The sequence below is a fragment of the Dasypus novemcinctus genome, chromosome 13, assembly GCF_030445035.2.
Source record: "Dasypus novemcinctus isolate mDasNov1 chromosome 13, mDasNov1.1.hap2, whole genome shotgun sequence".
Lineage (NCBI taxonomy): Eukaryota > Metazoa > Chordata > Mammalia > Cingulata > Dasypodidae > Dasypus > Dasypus novemcinctus.
This window is the reverse complement of record NC_080685.1, coordinates 6227692-6246091: the sequence shown is the minus strand read 5'-3', so window position 1 is coordinate 6246091 and position 18400 is coordinate 6227692.

Below are 18400 nucleotides of genomic sequence, written 5' to 3'. Positions count from 1 at the left end.
TGACTGCTACTCTCAAGCAGCACCATTTTTATTTAAATTTACAGTGTAAATTCCAGTCATCTGTTATTTGAAGCAGTAAAAACATTTAATATTTTTAAATTCCTTCAATATCCCTCCATCTCTTTTCCCTGCTCTTCTCTGGATGTCATTTTCATTCTTGCACAGGGTGGCAAATATGGCTTCTGAAGGCTGTCCAGTTCTTTATCCTCTATCACTGAACAGAAGTAGAGCTTAACTCTCAGGTCTCAAGCTGGGGTCAAATGTCCACCCCTGTAGCCGGAGGACAGATATGATGTGAGAAGATGGTGGCTTCCATGGCAGCCCTGGGGATGGAAGTGGCGGTTTAGAGGTGGGAATGTCCAAAAGAAAGTGGTGACAGGAATGTAATATCATAGATGTCCACTAAATAATTACAATTTCCCAAGGTCACAGACCTTGTATCAGAGAGGGAACTCAGCTTGGGATTTCTGGCTCCAACCCAGCTTTCTGTCTATCATTGCTGATGAACTGATGGAAGATACTAGCTGTCTGGCCACTGGGTGATAAGCACGGGGAAAAAAATTCCTTTACATGATTCCCTGTGTGTCCCACTTCCTGACCGGGAGGAGAAAGTAGAGTTGACTGGCTGATGAATGCAGAGGCTGAGTCTCATGAAAACAATGACATCGTGCCTCTGGTGTCATCGCTAAGGAGAAGGTTCTTACGGGACCAGCTCTCCTGCCACGACATGATCAGGGCACGGCTCAGGAGGCAGCAGTGGGGAAGAAGAGAGCTTTCCTAGATGGGGTGAAAAGGAGGCACAAGGGAAGGCCCCAAGTTTTTAGCCCACTGGGTGGGCTGCTCTAGCAGATGGTATCTTTGGTGACTCCTTTTTTCCTTCAGGGTTGAAATGTTTATGATTTTCCTTTTTTGCTCACAAAATAACTAAGGACAATTAGGCTTGTGATACTTTAGAAGGTTTTATTTTCGGGCAACCAAAAAATAAACATGATGGGGAATAAGCAAAGCTCTGCTTTAAACCTGTCTCAAGGCTATACGACTTTAGCCCAAATTTATAGGCTAAATGGGTTGAACTCCTCTTCAAACCTAGTATCATACAGTCCTCTTCTATTTTAAACCCATTCCCAACATGCCATAACAAACTCCATGTATCTCAGAAAAGGTGAAGGGAAAATTAGCAGGAGAGAGAGCCTGGTGACGCAACTCTCGGTCTTTGTTCTAGGAAACGTTAGGATTCCAGACTTCTGGTATCTCTGCCCACAAACCAAAGAGATCAAGCTGAGCATGGCCACCTGGCACTTGGGTTCTTCTTCCACATCCAATAGCACAAGATGCAGATAACCCTATGTATCTGCAAGGGAGAGGTAGGACCATGCTGAGCAGGCAGGGAGCGAAGGCTGTTTCCGTGTGGCTCATAAAGGTCAAGAAAGGGCAACCCAGAGAGCCGTGACATTTCTGATTCCCACACCACCTGCAACTCCAGATCTTTGAGGCTTAATGAAGAGCCCAGAATGGTGCCCCACTCCAACTGAGGTCCCCAAATATGGCAAGTTAAATTAATTTTACCTGAATACAAAAGTTGGGGTAAGAGCTCACCATGCTTTGGCTTTAATCTCATAATATTCTGGAAGACGTTAGAAACAATCAATCAATAATAGCTCAAGCGTGTAGCAATATTTCAGTTTTGAAAAGCTTCACAATCGGTCTTTAATGACCTTCACAAGCTCTTTATTTTGCCTTTAGTTCAGTAAATGGCTCCTCTACTGCATGGCGAATACGTAGTAGAGGCTGATGTTGCTTGGTGGATGTGTGGATTGACAACACCTCTTCTCTGAGTTAGGGTAAGTGAGTAAGTACATCATGAGGCACAACAGCAGAGCTCCTTCGAAAGTATTGACTTAAGATATTTGGTGCGACACAGTCAAAGATTAAAATAGTCTCCATACCACATTGTGGAGTTTTGTGTGTCCCAAAGGAAAGAAAGTAGAGTTTAACAAAATACGATTCCTTGACATAACAGACTAACCTTAATATTATGTCTTTTGCTTTACATTAGCATTGTCACGTTTCAATCTTGGAGTTTGTTGGAATCCCATCTTAAACTGTATGCACTGCAATGCTGTGCCCCCACTGGTGAGGTACGCCATGACACACAAGCACTCGCTATGGAACATGGAGGTAGTCTGCCCCAGCGCCCACACGAGGCGCCCCATAACTTGAATTTCTAAACAAACAAATAGACAAATTGGATGTTTAGCCTTGTTCTGACAAGAAACGGATTCTACTGGAAATAGTTGCATTTAGTCATGCCAGATTCAAGGGCCTTTGGGAAATACCCAGGACACAGAGAGACGCTGAGCATGGGCTGTGACTGCACATCTGCTGGCATCGTATGTCCGTGTTCCCTTACTAATAGACTGGGAATAATAATAGAATGCACTTAATAGGGTTTCTGTGAGAATTTGGCCAAGGGCCCAGTACCTGGAGTGCTGGCACAGGCTAGACATGGTAGTGTTGAGTCAATGAGGAACATTCCCTGCCCTTGCAGGGAAGCCAGGGACCTGTGGATTTGGCCATGGGTAAGAGTCAATTCAAGAGACACTCTTTGGGAGCCTACTGGGTTCATGCTCTGTGCCTCACTTCCCTCTCCCAAATCCTGCCACAGGAGCACAGGAAGGAGGGGGAAACAAAGGAAACTCAAAAGACCCCGTATGGCTCAGGAACCTCTGGAGACCATAACGGCAGTCAGTACCTTGTTGACTGGTGAAAGATGTTTTTCCCTGACTAGAGATCTTGAGAGTAAATTCTTCCTGGATGGTTTCTAATTATGCCCAGGGGGATCGTTTTCTTCAAGAAAATGTGTTGGAGAATCAGCATATGCCTTTCACTTTATCCCCAACTCTTGGGAATTCAAGAAATAGATTTCTTCTAAAACATTTCCAGGGTAATACTTAGAATTCCTGAACAAACAAGGTGGTGGTAGGGGCAGGGGGATGGAGCCCTATCTATTTGTTTATCTGTTTAATCTATCTCACTTTCAAAAATATAAGTATTGATTAACTTGCATTTAACTTGTTTGCTTGAGCCAACTTATCTTTTGATGCCAAGCGGTAGGGAAGAAGTAAAACACATGGCAGGAACTTTTTTTGGATACCTTTGGCATACAAAGGAAAGGGGGAAATGATTCTTTGCAATAAGAAAGCCATATTTCTTTATACTAAATATTATTAAGAAAATTGGGAAAATATGTATTTGCATGCTGCATTCAATTTTGCTAGTGCATTTGTAGAGCAGACTCCTCTAGATATAGATGAGTAATTCCTAAGGAAAAATGGTGTTTAGAATAGATTATCTTAGTGTGTGAATTTCTTTATTCCACTGAAATTTAGCAAATAAAACCTCATGCTTCCACTTGTACTGCTTGTGATTCAGTGCAGAAGATAGAAATCACTTGAATGAGGGAGAGATTTAAATATAGGAAAGTAGGTACTAACAGAACTGTTGGAAGGGGTGATGGAGCTGAGTCCCTCTGGACCATCAGGAAAATTATAGGATAATATGTAACTGTCGAATGGAGGGCAGGGGTGGCTACTATGCCTGATGACCTCCCTGGACCTGCGCTAGTAGCAGAAGGCCACTGCGGCCTCAACTGCTTCTCTTTTGTTTAAAAATTATCTCCTATCATGAGATCATCAAGATAATTTCCTATATTATTCTCTAAAACCTTAGTTTTTTGTTTGTCACACTTATGTCTGGAATTGATTTTTGAAGTAGAAGTCTGTATGGACATTTGGTTGTCCCAGTCTCACTTATTAAAAAGAGTTATTTTCATCCATTTGCTCTGTATGTCACCTTTGTCATAAATCAAGTATCAATGTATAAGTGGACCGTTTGAGGGCCTTCTACTCTGTCCTATTATTTTATTTGTCTATCCCTACAACAATAATAGATTGGTCTAATTACTTTTTAAAAAAACAAATCAATTTTATTGATGCAAATTAATAAAGCATACAAATCATCCAAAGGGTGCAATCAATGGTATTTGGTATAATCACGTAGTTGTGCATTCATCACTTCAATCATTATTGGAACATTTTCAATCATTTCAATAATAATACTTCTAGGATATACAGAAGGAATGTCCTTTCCATATCCTGAAAGGAGAAGGGCTGGGAAGGGGAGGGGGTGGCATATAGGCTGGTAGCCCACTTCTCCTCAGCAGGAGAGAGCTTAATGCCAAGATGGCAATCACAACCTGCTTCAAAGGAATGTTAAGAGCTTGAACCCATGATTTACTGTCTTGGGAACCCACATGATTCCCCCATATGTGTGCATTCACTGTTAATCATTTACTGGGCTACATGCACCCTTGAGCTGCTCTGTGCATTCACTAGACCCCGCTTGTGCTCTTGAGTCCTATATAACCGATGTTTCCCTGTGGAGTGGTGCAGGAGCTACCTGGCCGGCCGTCATCAGGACTTGTGAGTAGTAGAGGGCATGATTGCTGCTGGCCTTCCGTGTGGTTTCTTTGGAATATCAAAGTTTTCAGTCTGCCTTACTGGGCTTGATCTTCCTGCATTACAATAATAATAAACAAAAACCAGGCAAACAAACAAGAAAATTCCTTACCTCTCAATCTCTCTCTGTTCTCCCTGATGTACATAGCTGCTACTTCTGGCTATGCTTGCACAATTACTTACTTGCTTATTAAGCAATTTTGTTGAGATATATTCACAAACCACATGATCTATCCAAAGTGTATAATCAATGGTCTTTAGTATAATCGCAATGTTGTACATTCATCATCTAACAAATTTTAAAACAATTTCATTGCTCCAAAGAGAAAGACTCCACATCCCTTAGCATTCCTTCTTTGGCCCTACCTACACAACCACTAATCTAATTTCATCTTTATTAAGTGATTTGTATTTACATTTTATATAAATGGAATCATACAATATGCAGTACTGTGTCTGGTCTCCACTTAGTATAATGTTGGTTTTTTGTCTGATATTAACATTTTGTAATATTAACCTACATTTTTTACCCATATTCATATATCACATAATACATTTATATTTTACATAATATAATTAATTCATAATAGGGCAATCATACAGTATTTGTCCTTTTGTGCCTTGGCCTAATTACTTTTGGCACAGAATAGCTTTTTAATATCTTTCCTTACATCTTTCAAAGTATAACTTTCAAAAAGTTAAAGACATGAGCTTTCATAAAATTATAGAAATTCATTAATGTATTAACTTTATTAAAATCATTAATTCATGAAGGGACTAGTATGGTTCCAACAGCATTTGATGAATATGGGCTTATATAATCCATCATGAAATGTGTTTAACAAAATAACATTAGGAAGAAAGTGGAAGTTAGATACAAACTGACTGAAGTAATAAAAGGCAATAAAACGGCAACATTTGTGGTTCTATTTTATACTTAACAGAAATCTACAGGCAAAGTATAACTTCATACTTCCCCACCTTCAATCAAGTAGGAAGCATCAAATTAAATACAGATACATTCTCCTGAAAATTAAGAGTCCTTGGATGGACTTTGGTAAGCATGTTCCAGTAGGACAATGAAGATCTTTCTGTATAATTTTTAATAAACTGATTTTCTAGTTTTAAATAATTATTAACATTTCATTTTGGATGTTATGTCAAAGTTTTTTGGGTAATGAGGAACAAGCAGAGATGACCAGCCAGCTGAGAATGCTAAAAAAGACAGCTTTGCTAGATGGAACGTCTGGGAGAGGGAGACGCTGAAAATGAAGGTAGCTCATCAACTAGATTCCTGTGACAGTCTGTGGGAGGGAGATGGAAGCAGCACCTGAGGGTCCTGGGCTCTTGCCTTTATCATGTCCCAGAGGGGAGGGATAGGGCTTTTCCACGGATCCTGGGGCTTGGACTTTTCAAACTATGTGACAAGAAAATCAAGAGCGGCAAGGGCCATTTAGAGAAGCTGAAAGCAGCTTTTTATCATCTCAACCATACGGATATACAAACCTTGCTAGTAAATCATGCAGTGCAAAAAGGGCAAGCGACTGTTGGGAGAAGCAGCAGCAAGGGGGCCTAATTACTTTTAATCAATATTCCTGTCTGGTAAAATGAATTATCTTCCTGTGGAATCAAATAGAGAGTTCAGAAATAAACACTCATATCTATGGCCAATTGATTTTTTTTTTTGGGGGGGAGGCATTGGGGATTGAACTTGGGACTTCCTACATGGGAAGCAGACACTCAAACCACTGAGCTACACCTGCTCCCTGACCAATGGATGTTTGACAGGCATGCTTAGCTCACTCAATAGGGGAAAGACTAGTCTCTCCAACAAAAGGTGCTGGGAAAAGTGGAAATTCATATGCAAAAGAATGAAAGAAGACCCCTACCTCACACCATATGCAAACATTAATTAAAATGGATCAAGGACCTCAATAGAAAAACCCAAACTATAAAACTCCTAGAAGAAAACGTAGGGGAGTACCTTCAGGAGCTTATGTTAGACAATGATGGTTTCTTAGACTTTATACCAAAAGCACAAGCAACAAAAGAAAAAAATAAATAGGACTTTATCAAAATTTAAGACTTTTGTAGATCAAAAGACTCCATCATTAAAGTAAAAAGACAGCCTACAAGATGGAACAAAATATTTGGAAACCACTTAGCAAATAAAGGTTTAATATGGAGAGTATGTAAAGAAATCCTGCAACTCAACAACAAAAAGACAAACACCCCAATTAAAAATAGATAAAAGATTTAAATAAACATTTCTCCGAAGAAAATATACAAGTGGCCAATAAGCACATTAAAAGGTGCTCAACATCACAGGTTATTAGGAAAATGCAAATTAAATCAGCAATGAGAAACCAATTGACACTCACTAGAATGGCTCTCATGTAAAGAATGAATAATAACAAGCATGGGAGAGTATGTGGAAAATAACAAGTGTGGAGAGAAATAGGAACACGCATTCATTGTTGGTGGAAATGTAAAATGGTGCAACTGCTGTGGAAAATAGTTCCCCAGAAAATTACGTCTAGACTTAGTACATGACCCAACAATCTCACTTCTAGGAATATATCCAAAAGAATGGAAAGCAGGGATTTGAAAAGATATTTGCACACCAATATTCAAAGCAGCATTATTCACAATTGCCAAAAGGCAGAAGCTGCCCAAGTGTCTCCATCAGCAGATGAACGGATAAACACAATGCATTATTTACACATAATTGAACATTACTCAGCTGAAAACGGAATGAAGTTCTGATACACGCAAAAATATGGATGGACTTTGAAGATATCAAGTTGAATGAGATAAGCCAGACACAAAAAGGCAAATATTATATGATCTCATTGGTATGAATCAATTGGATTTAGCTAATTCAGAGTCAGGGACTGGAATGCAGGAGCCTGGACCGGGTGGAGAATGGGGAGTTAATGCTTAATTGGTCCAGAATTTCTGTTTGGGATGATGGAAAAGGTCTGGGGATCGATTCATTCATTTAAATGAATGGTAATGGTAGCATAATATTGTGAATGCAATTTACACCACTGAATTATATATTTGAATGTGGTTAAAAGGAGGGAATTTGGCGGTGGACTTGGCCCAGTGGTTAGGGCGTCCGTCTACCACATGGGAGGTCCGCGGTTCAAACCCCGGGCCTCCTTGACCCGTGTGGAGCTGGCCCATGCACAGTGCTGATGCGCACAAGGAGTGCCCTGCCACGCAGGGGTGTCCCCAGCATAGGGGAGCCCCACGCGCAAGGAGTGCGCCCCGTAAGGAGAGCCGCCCAGCGTGAAAGAAAGTGCAGCCTGCCCGGGGAATTGTGCCGCACACATGGACACATGGAGAGCTGACACAACAAGATGACGCAACAAAGAGAAACACAGATTCCCGTGCCGGTGACAACAACAGAAGTGGACAAAGAAGACACAGCAAATAGACACAGAGAACAGACAACCAGGGTAGGGGAGGGGGGGAGGGGGGGAGGGGAGAGAAATAAATAAATAAATAAATCTCTTTTAAAAAAAATAAATAAAAGGGGGGAATTTTAGGTTGTTTATATATTATTAGAACAAAAATTTATTAAAATAAAATTCTTTTTAAAAAACTGTGCAACAGTGAGCCCTAATGTAAACTCTGGGATATAGTTAATAATACAATTATAATATTGTTTCATCAGTTGTATAAAAGTATTACACTAATGCTAAATGTTAATAATAGGGAAAACTCTGTGTGTGTATTAGGGGAGTACATGGGAACTCTTTATTTCCTGCATGATTTTTCTGTCAACCTACAACTTCTCTAATAATTTAAAAAAAAAAGATCACAAAAAATTTCTTCATACGTGTTTTGGCCATTCTGGACTGTGTTTTTCTATTTACATGTGCAAAATAGTTGATCAAGATACATGAAGAAACTTTTTAGGATATTAATTAGAATTTCACTGAATTTATAAACACATTAGTTCCGAAATGACATCCTTAAAATGCTGAGTCTTCAATCCAAGAAGGTGGCCTATCTCTCAATTTACTTGGATCTTTTTATATTTCCCTTAAAATTTATGTTGTTTTCTGCATAGAAATTTGGCCCAGCTTTTGTGAAATTTAGTTGTAAATATGATATTTTTGATGTTATCTTTTCTAAATTTACAATTTGACTTTGTTGTTGGTACTAATACAATTGAATTTTTAATATTGATCCTGAATTCATAAACTGCTCAATTTATTAATCTAACACTTTTTAGTTGATAAGGTTTTTCAATGTGCACAATCAATCATTTGTGAACAATGACTCCTTTTTCCTTCTCTGCCTTTACTCATGTTTCTTTTGTTTCCTGGACACAATGTACTGGACACACAGACCAGAACATTGCCAAACATGGTGCTAAAAGTGCTTACTGCTGTCTTGTTCCTAATCACAAAGGGACATCTTCAATGTCACTGTGAACATTTAACTCTTTTTTTATCCATCCCCCCCTTGTGGCTTTTGCATGCTGTCTGCTCTCTGTATCCATTTGCTGTGCGTTCTTCTGTGTCTGTATTTATTTTTATTTATCCCCTCCCCCTCCCCTGCGACTTGCTTGCTGTCTGCTCTCTGTGTCTTTTCACTGCGTGCTCTTCTGCGTTGTTGCTTGTCTCCCTTTTTGTTGCGTCACCTTGCTGAGTTGGCTCTCCATGGTGCTTGCGGGCTAGGCGGCATGCCACAGCGCCCAGGCCAGCAGCTCTCTGTGGCGTGCGGGCAAGCCTGCCTTCACAAGGAGGCCCCCGGGACCGTGAACCCAGGGCCTCCCATTTGGTAGGCGGGAGCCCAACTGATTGAGCCACAGCTGCTTCCCTGAACATTTAACTTTGCTGGCAGATTCCCTTTATCAGATTAAGAAACTTCTGTTCCCAGTTTGTTAAGAAGAGGAATTTTTGTCAAAAACAGAATTGAATTTTATCTAGCACTTTATCTGCATCTGATAAGATTCCATAAAACCCCCATCCCATCTATGGAGAATTACATTGATTGATTGTCTAACGTCAAACCACACTATGTGTTGATAGACTAAATACAATCTGGTCATGATTTAGCCTTGTATGATGCTAAATTCTGTTTGTTGATTTTTTTTTTTTAATTTGTGAGTAAAACTTGACTGGCATTTGTCTGGAATTCTTGTAATGTTCTTGTTGGGTTTTGAAAACAAAGTTTTGGTGCCTTCTAAATTCTGTCTACTGTGAGCATTATGTATGCACGCCTCACCTATGTGGATTTCTGTCTTCTGTGAATATGAAAATTGCTGGAGTAGCCGTTTACCATTCTTCTAGTTTTCTATGCCTCCAAGAAGGACTGTGTGTGTGTGTATGATTTTTCCAGCACGCAATCCTGCTTAAATCTTTATCCCTTATACAAATATTTTTTTAAAGATTTAAAAAAAAATTTTATTTATCACCCCTCCCCTTTGTTGTTTGCACTCACGGTCTGCTCTCTGTGTCCCTTCACTGTGTGCTCTTCTGTGTCTGCTCTTCTCTTTAGGAAGCACCGGAGACGGAACCTGGGACCTCCCATGTGGAAAAGATGCACTTAATCACTTGAGCCACCTCCACTCCCTTTGTTGCATCTCATTGTATTTCCTCTTTGTGTCTCCTTTCTGCGTCACCTTGTTGCATCAGTGCACTGCACCAGTCCATCGCGCCAGCTCACTGTCTTGCTCGTGTTCCCCAGGAGGCACCAGGAACTCCCACTGGTAGGTGGAAGCCCTATTGCTTGAGCCACATCTGCTTCCCCCTTGTCCAAATCTTGAGGCCAAATGCATTTTGGAATTCAGAATTTTTCCTCTTTTAGAAAAGTAATATGGTGCATAGACCACACATTCTATAGTAATCCCAATAGTGTTAGGGGCAGTTCCCATATGAAAAACATTAATAATTCTAGTTATTAATCTTAAGTGGAATAATAGACGATAAATGAGCTTATGTCAGTTCAGATCAGGTTTTCCTGCACAAACATTGAAAACTTGGTTTTCAAGGCAGCCCACTCAATAGGAGAAAATATTTGGAAACCATGTATTTGATAAGGGCTTGATTTCCATTCTATATAAAGAGATCATACAACTCAACAATAAAAGAGGAAGCAATCCAATTAAAAAATTGGGGCCAAAGACTTAAATAGACATTTCTCCAAACAGGAAATACAAATAGCTAAAAAGCACATGAAAAAATGTTCTATATCACTAGCTATTTGGGAAATGCAAATCAAAACAACAATGAGCTATCATCTTACACTGCATAGAATGGTCATTATCTAAAAAACGGAAAACAATAAGTGCTGGAGAGGATGTGGAGAAATAGGAACACTCTTTCACTGTTGGTGGGATTATAAAATGGTGCAGCCTCTATGGAATACAGTTTAGAGATTCCTCAGAAAGTTAAATATAGAACTGCCATATGATCTAGAAATTCCTCTACTAGGACTATATCCAGAAGAACTGACAACTGTGACGTGAACAGACATCTGCACACCAATGTTCATAGGGGTGTATGCACAATTGACAAAAGGTGGAAACAACCCAAGTGTCCATTAACAATGAGTGGATAAACAAAATGTGGTATATACATATGATGGATACTATGCTGCTGTAAGAAGAAACTAAATTGGGACACATACAATGACATGGATGAATCTTGAAGACATTATGCTGAGTGAAATATGGCAGACATAAAAGGATAAATATTGCATGGTCTCACTAATAGGAACTAAATATGAAGAATAAACACATGGAGGTAAAACCTAGAATATAGGTTATTAGGAGATAAGAGGAGGGCTGAGAAGGAGTACCGATGCTCAATGTATGTAACAGTTTTAATTAACTGTAAAAGTATGGAAATGGATAGAGTTGATAGCAATGCATTACAGTGAGTAGCAGCCCCTTTATAAATGGGATTGTGGCTGAAAAGGCAGTCTAGGGATGTAAATGTCAATTGAAAGAAAGCTGGAGAATAATCCGGGGACTGAATAACACAGTGAACCGAGAGGTGGGTAAGAATTGTAGTTTATAGTACAAATGCAGGAATGTCCTTCTGTGAACTAGAATAGATGTACATCACTATTGCAGGGTGGTGGAATGAGGAGAAGCAATGGGAAAAATACAATTACTGTAACCTATGGACTATAGTTAACAGCAATACTCTAATATTCTTGCATCAATGCCAAAGATGGAAAAAAATATGCCAAATGTAGGCTATGGAGCATGTTTGGTGGTAATAGTCTGATGATATTATCTCATAATCTGTAACAAATGTTCCACCACAGTGTGTTGTGTTGGTGAAGAGATGTTGTATGGGAATTCTACACTTGTGCCTGATTGTTTTGTAAGTTTACAACCTCTGTAATAAAAACATTTTGTAATTTAAAAATAAATTACAAAAATAAAAAGATAAAGTAAAAAAATGAGTTGGAAACAACAACAACAAAAAACTTCATTTTCAGAGCTATTCCTTGGGAACCCTGTATTGGTCAGCCAAAGAGGTGCTGATGCAAAATACCAGAAATTGTTTGGTTTTTATAAAGGGTGTTTGTTTGGGGTAGGAGCTTACAGATACCAGGCCGTAAGCATAAGTTACTTCTCTCACCAAAGTCAGTTGCCACGTGTTGGAGCAAGATGGCTGCCAACGGCTGCCAGGGTTCAGGCTTCCTGGGTTCCTCTCTTCCCAGGGCTCATTTCTCTCCCGGCTCAGCTGCTTTGCTCTCTGCACAAGGCCAGCTGTAGACTATCAAGTGAACAGTCTGTCTCACTTCTCGGGGCCTCTGCCATGTCTGATGGTGCCTTCTCGCCTTCCTCACGTATCTGCTTCTCTGTACGTTTACTTCCTGGACTCCAGGATCAAAACTCAACTAACTCCTGTGCCTTGTCGTTTTCTCATCCTGAAGTGGCCCAATCAAAGCGCTAATCATAATTTAATCAAGTAAAAGTGAAACCTCTGAATTCAATACAATCTAAGGGTATTACTTGCCCTGAGGAGCAGACCAGTTTACGAATATAATCAGTATTTCTTTTTGGAATTAATCAATAATATCAAACCCAAATGCATATAGAACCATAGAATTTTAGGTCTGGGATAATCTTAATGAGAATTTTTATAGCTTCTCCAATTTTAATGATGAAAAAACGAAGATGCAGAGAACTCAGATGACCTTCCCAAGATCACACAGCTAGTTTTTAGTAGCACTGGAGACTGACCTTCAGTTTAGTGTTCTCTCTGCCACACTATGACTTAAAAAATAGAAGATAATTTAATTTCAGACTTGAAAACTAAAACTAGCTCATCTTTCCTGTGGTTCCTTCTAATCTTTAAACTAGTAAATATGGACAGAATTTCTCATGATCAATGGATAATATTTTACCCATCCATAAGTATGAGATTCTTAGTAGATGGTGATACTGAAAAAAAGAGATGACCTGGCATCAAAGGTACTTCGACAATAGTGAGAAATATACAAAAAAAAGATGATCAACAAATAGGAGTTACTATATGCGACTTTTCAATGGATAATAAATACTACAATATTAGCATTGACTTTATATAGAAAGAAATTATGATGAGCTGATAGAGAAGTTAGTCAGTAAATGACTCTAATTTAAGTTCTATGGCTAACCACCTTTTAAAACAGCAAAAATGCTTTCAGTTTCACTACTCTTTGTCTTGTATAACAAATCATATTTTGAAAAAAATGTATCCAGTCGAATGACATATATTTTAATTGTTGAGAACTGAGTTATTGTTAGTAGTGGCATATCCAATGCTAGATCATCTTCATTCCAAGAAGATACTAAAGTTGTCTGTAAAGAAAGTTAATGCATGTTTTTGTAAAGAAAAGATAGGAGTGCATCTCAATTAACTTGTAAAAGTAACAGGACCCTCTTTTCTACAGGGCAAGGTTTTACATTAAACCTGAAATAGCACTTTAACGGTGTGAACATGAGTTTTTAGGGGCAGAGGCAGGGAACAATTAAAACACAAATGGCGCAGAGGTTGCCAAATGTTTTTCTCTTGGATCCCTGCCAGGTAGAAGCTGCTCTGAAGGCAGCTACCACATAGCGATGGGACGGGTCGGCAGCAGCTCTGCATGGGAAGGCAGAACAGAAAAAGGGACAGCATCATTCCAGAATGACGCTGCAGTTAGCAGAGAACAGCGGCCGTAACTCTCACCAATTGTCACACAGACTCCTCTTTTTCCTCAATCAGTGAGACTTGCCAAAGGCCTCTGGGCGTGGGTGGTAGTTACATTTGCTTCATGGAAGGCTAGTTTCTTGGAACATAAAACTTCACATTTGTATATGATAAAAGTAAGGACATATTTCCAGTCTCCCCAATGAGCTACAGGGACGAGAAACTGTTAGACGAGAGAATCATCATCTACAAACATTTTGGATTATGCTGTTTATCTAAACTAAGTATAATTTCTTTCTTTTCCTAGTAGAATTCAATTTTGGTATTACGCAAAAATCCAAAAAAGCATAAACCTACTGCAATCATTGTCTATATTTGATGTACCTGCCAGATTTTTTTTCTATGCATATAGTTGTGATTATTTGATAAAAACGTATGTATGCTGAGCAAAGAGATTTAAGAGTTTCCTTTTCACTTAGTATCATTTTGTGAACACCCTTCATGCCAGAAAATACTTTTCTATATAATTTAATGGCTACTACTACTATTACTAATAGTGCATTTCCTAGTACCAGGCATGTGCTAAGTGCTTTACATTCTACTTTTAAAACTTCATCTTCATAATAACTCTATGAGGTTGCTGTTATTATTATCCTCATTTTATAGTTGAAGAAATTGATATTTAGGTTAGATAAGATATATCCAAGTACACATATCTGGGAAGTAGGGGAATGGGCAATCTAATTCTAAGAGTTTCTACTCTGAATCATATCAAATAGCTTTTCCTTTTATAAATATAAAATATTCTATATATTATATATACTTAAAATATATATATATGACCCACCCCTGTTGTTAGTGTGCTAATTTGTTTGCCTCCTTTTGGTTTTGTTTTTACTTTTTTTTCATTTTATTGTTTTCTGTTTTGTTTTTGATTGTCATTGTTTTGTTCTTAGATGAGCACCTATGTAGCAAAATTTTGGTCCTTGAACTCAAGGACTGAATATGTAGGGTTTGTTGTGTCCCAAATCCTGACTGTTTGCGGTTCAGGGGAGCCACGTGGCTTGTTCTGGTCACGGGGTGTGATCAGCTGTGACGCACGTCACTGGTCACTCGGTGGACAAGGCACAGAACAATTGGCCCGACTTCTCCGTGAGCCTTGAGCGCGGGGACTGTGGCATCACAGGGGGACGCCACCATCCTCTCGGTCCCTGAGCTCCGGTCATCCTCTTGGTCAATGGCTCAGCACATCCCCCCTCCCTGAGCTTTGAACCTGGCGCTTGAACAGTCGCGAAGCAGAAACCTCCTGAGGTGAAGTCCCTGAGCTCTTAGGTTTAAACTGTGACCACATACATTATCTGTTTATGGGAATTCGGCGACATCGAGCAAAAAGTATATCCATTTACCCTCTGATCAGCAATCCTGCTGCTAGGACTCTATCCCAGATGTTATTTTTTTTTAATTAAAAAAGAATGTCAGTTGCATGATTTTTCTAATAAAACAGGCATGTGTTGGGGGTTAAATCATACCTTCCACCCCCCTCCCCCCCCCAAGAAAACCATGTTCCACTCTTACCCTGCATCCCTGCGGGTGTAAACCATTTGTAAATAGGACCTTTGAGGAGCGCTGTGGGGTGGAGGAAGTGCCAGCCAGGAAGCTCACGACTGCGGCATGGAGCGCTGCAGGTGCGGGAGGAAGAGCTGGGCTGGGCCGGCGGCCCCCCAGCCCCCCGACACAGAAAAGCCTGTTGCTTGAGCCAGCCGATGGGTGAATTTTGTCCTATGACTCCTTGGGCTATTCCTTGCAGAGGGAGTGGCTTCTGAAGAGTTTCAAACAGACACACTTGAAGGACATCGTACCACCCCTTCCTTTTACTTTTTAGAGATTGTTCTGTCCTCTGCTTGAAAAGCGGCAATGATGCCCCGGGCTTGGCGGTGCTCTCTTGCAGGATTTCTGGGGGTTTGTCTATTTATTTGTTTGCTCGTCCTTGGCATCCTGGGAGAGGTCAAGGCAGCTCCTGGGCCCCGGGCGAGCGTGGCTGGGTGACCGCAAGGGCAGGTGAGCGACGTGCAGGGCGGGAGGCGAGCCCCGAGCGCCCCATGGGCAGAGCAGGGTTAGGAGCCCAGCAGGGGCGGGCAGTCTGAAGCTGCAAAGGCGTCAGGGTGGCCCGGAGCCAAGCTGCTTTCCCGCAGAGGCTCAGCTGCCCGCAGGAGCAGGCTTCCGAGGGTGGGTGGGCACTAGGAGGACACTGGGCTCCTGGGGGCTGTGGGCTTCGGTTGTTACCCCAAGACAGGAGCCTGGCCTGGCTCTTACATCCTCTCTTTCCTCAAGGGATGTGGCCTCGTGGGCACTTGAGAGAGGACAGTTGTGTGTGACTTCTTTGGCTCTTGCCCCTTGGGTCCATCTTCAGCTAGCCTGTTTCCTGCTGACCCTCTGAAGGGCACAGCGCTTCCCGCGTTTTCTTCCAAGGTCTCCCTAAACGGGGCGTCGGAGCAAACGGGACTCTCTAAGGACACGCATTCCTAGCCCTCGTGGAGAGCTGTGGACATTTCCCTGTCCTCAGTGCCCAGCCTCGCCTTGTGCCACCTTCAGAAGGCAGACTGCCACCCGCGCGCAGGACTGCAAGAGGCGGCGGTGTGACGAGAATGCCCGATGTCCCACGGGCGGCCAGCTGCGGCGGAGGCCCCCCTCTGCTGAGCCTGGTGATGTGGGGAGCTTCTCAAGAGGGTCTCTCTGCCCTACACAGTCGTGCCCGGGCCGCCAGCACAAAGCACAGTGCGCTTCCAGAGGCCAGCCCGGCAGCTGGCAGCTGCAGTGTGGCCATGCCACCGTGCATCTTGCCTTTTTTTTCCCCCGCTGGGTAAAGCTGGAAGCAGAACTGGTGATCACAGAACAATAATCAAGATGCAGATGTAAACAGTAGAGCTGTAATCACTTGTGTAATAATAAACGCCCTCGGTTATCAGATGCCAGCCATGGAAAGTGTGTTAGAAAAGCGGATACCTGGAGGAGGGAAACTGCAGCCTGGAAAATGGCTATGGGAGGAATAATGTGCAGAGAATAAGGCAAGGCAGGAGCCCTAAAGAAAAGCTCCACTGGCAGGGGGGCCTTCAGCATTCAATCACATGGCAGTCATCCCTTTTTCTAGAAGGTAGAAAGCATGGTGGGAAAAGCTGTATTTTTCCATCCCGGTCATATTCTTGGGCGGTCTCATGACTTTCTTCTAGAGGAAGAAGTCACAGGGAGATGCCGGTTTACAAGCTGGGTCCTGGGCCATTCCAAGGTTTAAGCCCAAGAAAGGTGGCCCACCAGTGGCAGTGGGAAAACGGGGAAGGAGCACCTCTTGGACATGTCAGTTTTAAGTTGGTAGCAGGACGTCCCGAGAGAGGTTTGTTAAAGGTACAGAATTCAGGAGAGTAAAGAAAGAAGAGTTCTGAGCCAGAGGCACACACATGTAAGTTGTTTATGGATCGGTGGCATAAGTTCCTGAGAGAGCGGTTCTTGAGCATCAGGAAGCAAAACGTTACAAAAGGAAGAAGCTCAGGGGTAGAACATATAGAGCAGGAGAGATTGGTGGCCAGAGAAAGGAACCTTGTGTCTGTGGCAGCCAAGGGAATTGAAGGTAGGAGAGCTTAATGTTCGGTGTATAGACTTTGGAGGCAGACAACCTGGAGTCCAATCTTTTTCCTCTCACCAAGCCTTATCTTTCAAGTGAATAATAATAATACTAACACCCACTTCATAAAGTTTGGGGACAAATTAATTGAGCTAATATATGCAAACCACTTACCACAGTGCCTGGGACATAGTAAGGCCTCAATAACCAGTAGCTATTTATTTATTAGAACATATAAAATGGAAATAGAAACTAGTAGCTAACAGCATTTGCAACTATAAGAAATGGAAAATGGAGATGAAAAATAATAGCAAATAGTATTTTATTACAACCTAGAGGAGGAGATGAAGTATGAAAAAGAGAATCCCGGGTACAGTTAAATCTGTGGTGACTTAATCATACATTAATGGACTTTGGAAGGAGCCAAGGACCTTTCACATATATATTCTTGTTGTTCTTCCTATATATGTAGCTTAAAACCCCTTCCACAAAAGGGAGAATTATATTTTTATAATTTATCCAATCTCTGAACCAAGCTTACTGGAGAGATTGTTTTCTACAGACAGAAATCTGTATCCTGCAGACCTTGCATTCTCAATGATTTCTAGACTGCTTTAAGATTGAGAAAGAGAAATGTTAGGATAGATAAATTGGGGCAGTGTTCCTAGGAAGATGTCGCTCCATGCATATGGCTGGGACCCAGTCCTATTCCCTTCGAGACTCTGCCCTTGACCAAGATTCCTTCACTGTTCTATGACCATGTCACTAACACTTCGGAATGTGCCACCAGCATATATTCACAGGTGATAACCCTTTCCTGGTTGATGTGGGAAACTCTGACTCATGGTCATTTGAGACTTACTGTCACCTACTAAAAAAAAACAAAACATTGGTCCTAACATTAAAAGAAATGGGTTTGAGGTTGGATCTACAGTTTATTTTCTTTTTGACTTAAACCTTTATTTCCCCACTGTAAGATGGATAATATACATGAAAGCTTTATATAGATTATAAAACATCATGCAAATGTGATGTTCTTATTGTTATCTTTAATAAGTTAATTCTTTCTGAACCTCTCCCCAGGCATTTGTTACTCTTTTAGCTATTGAATAAAT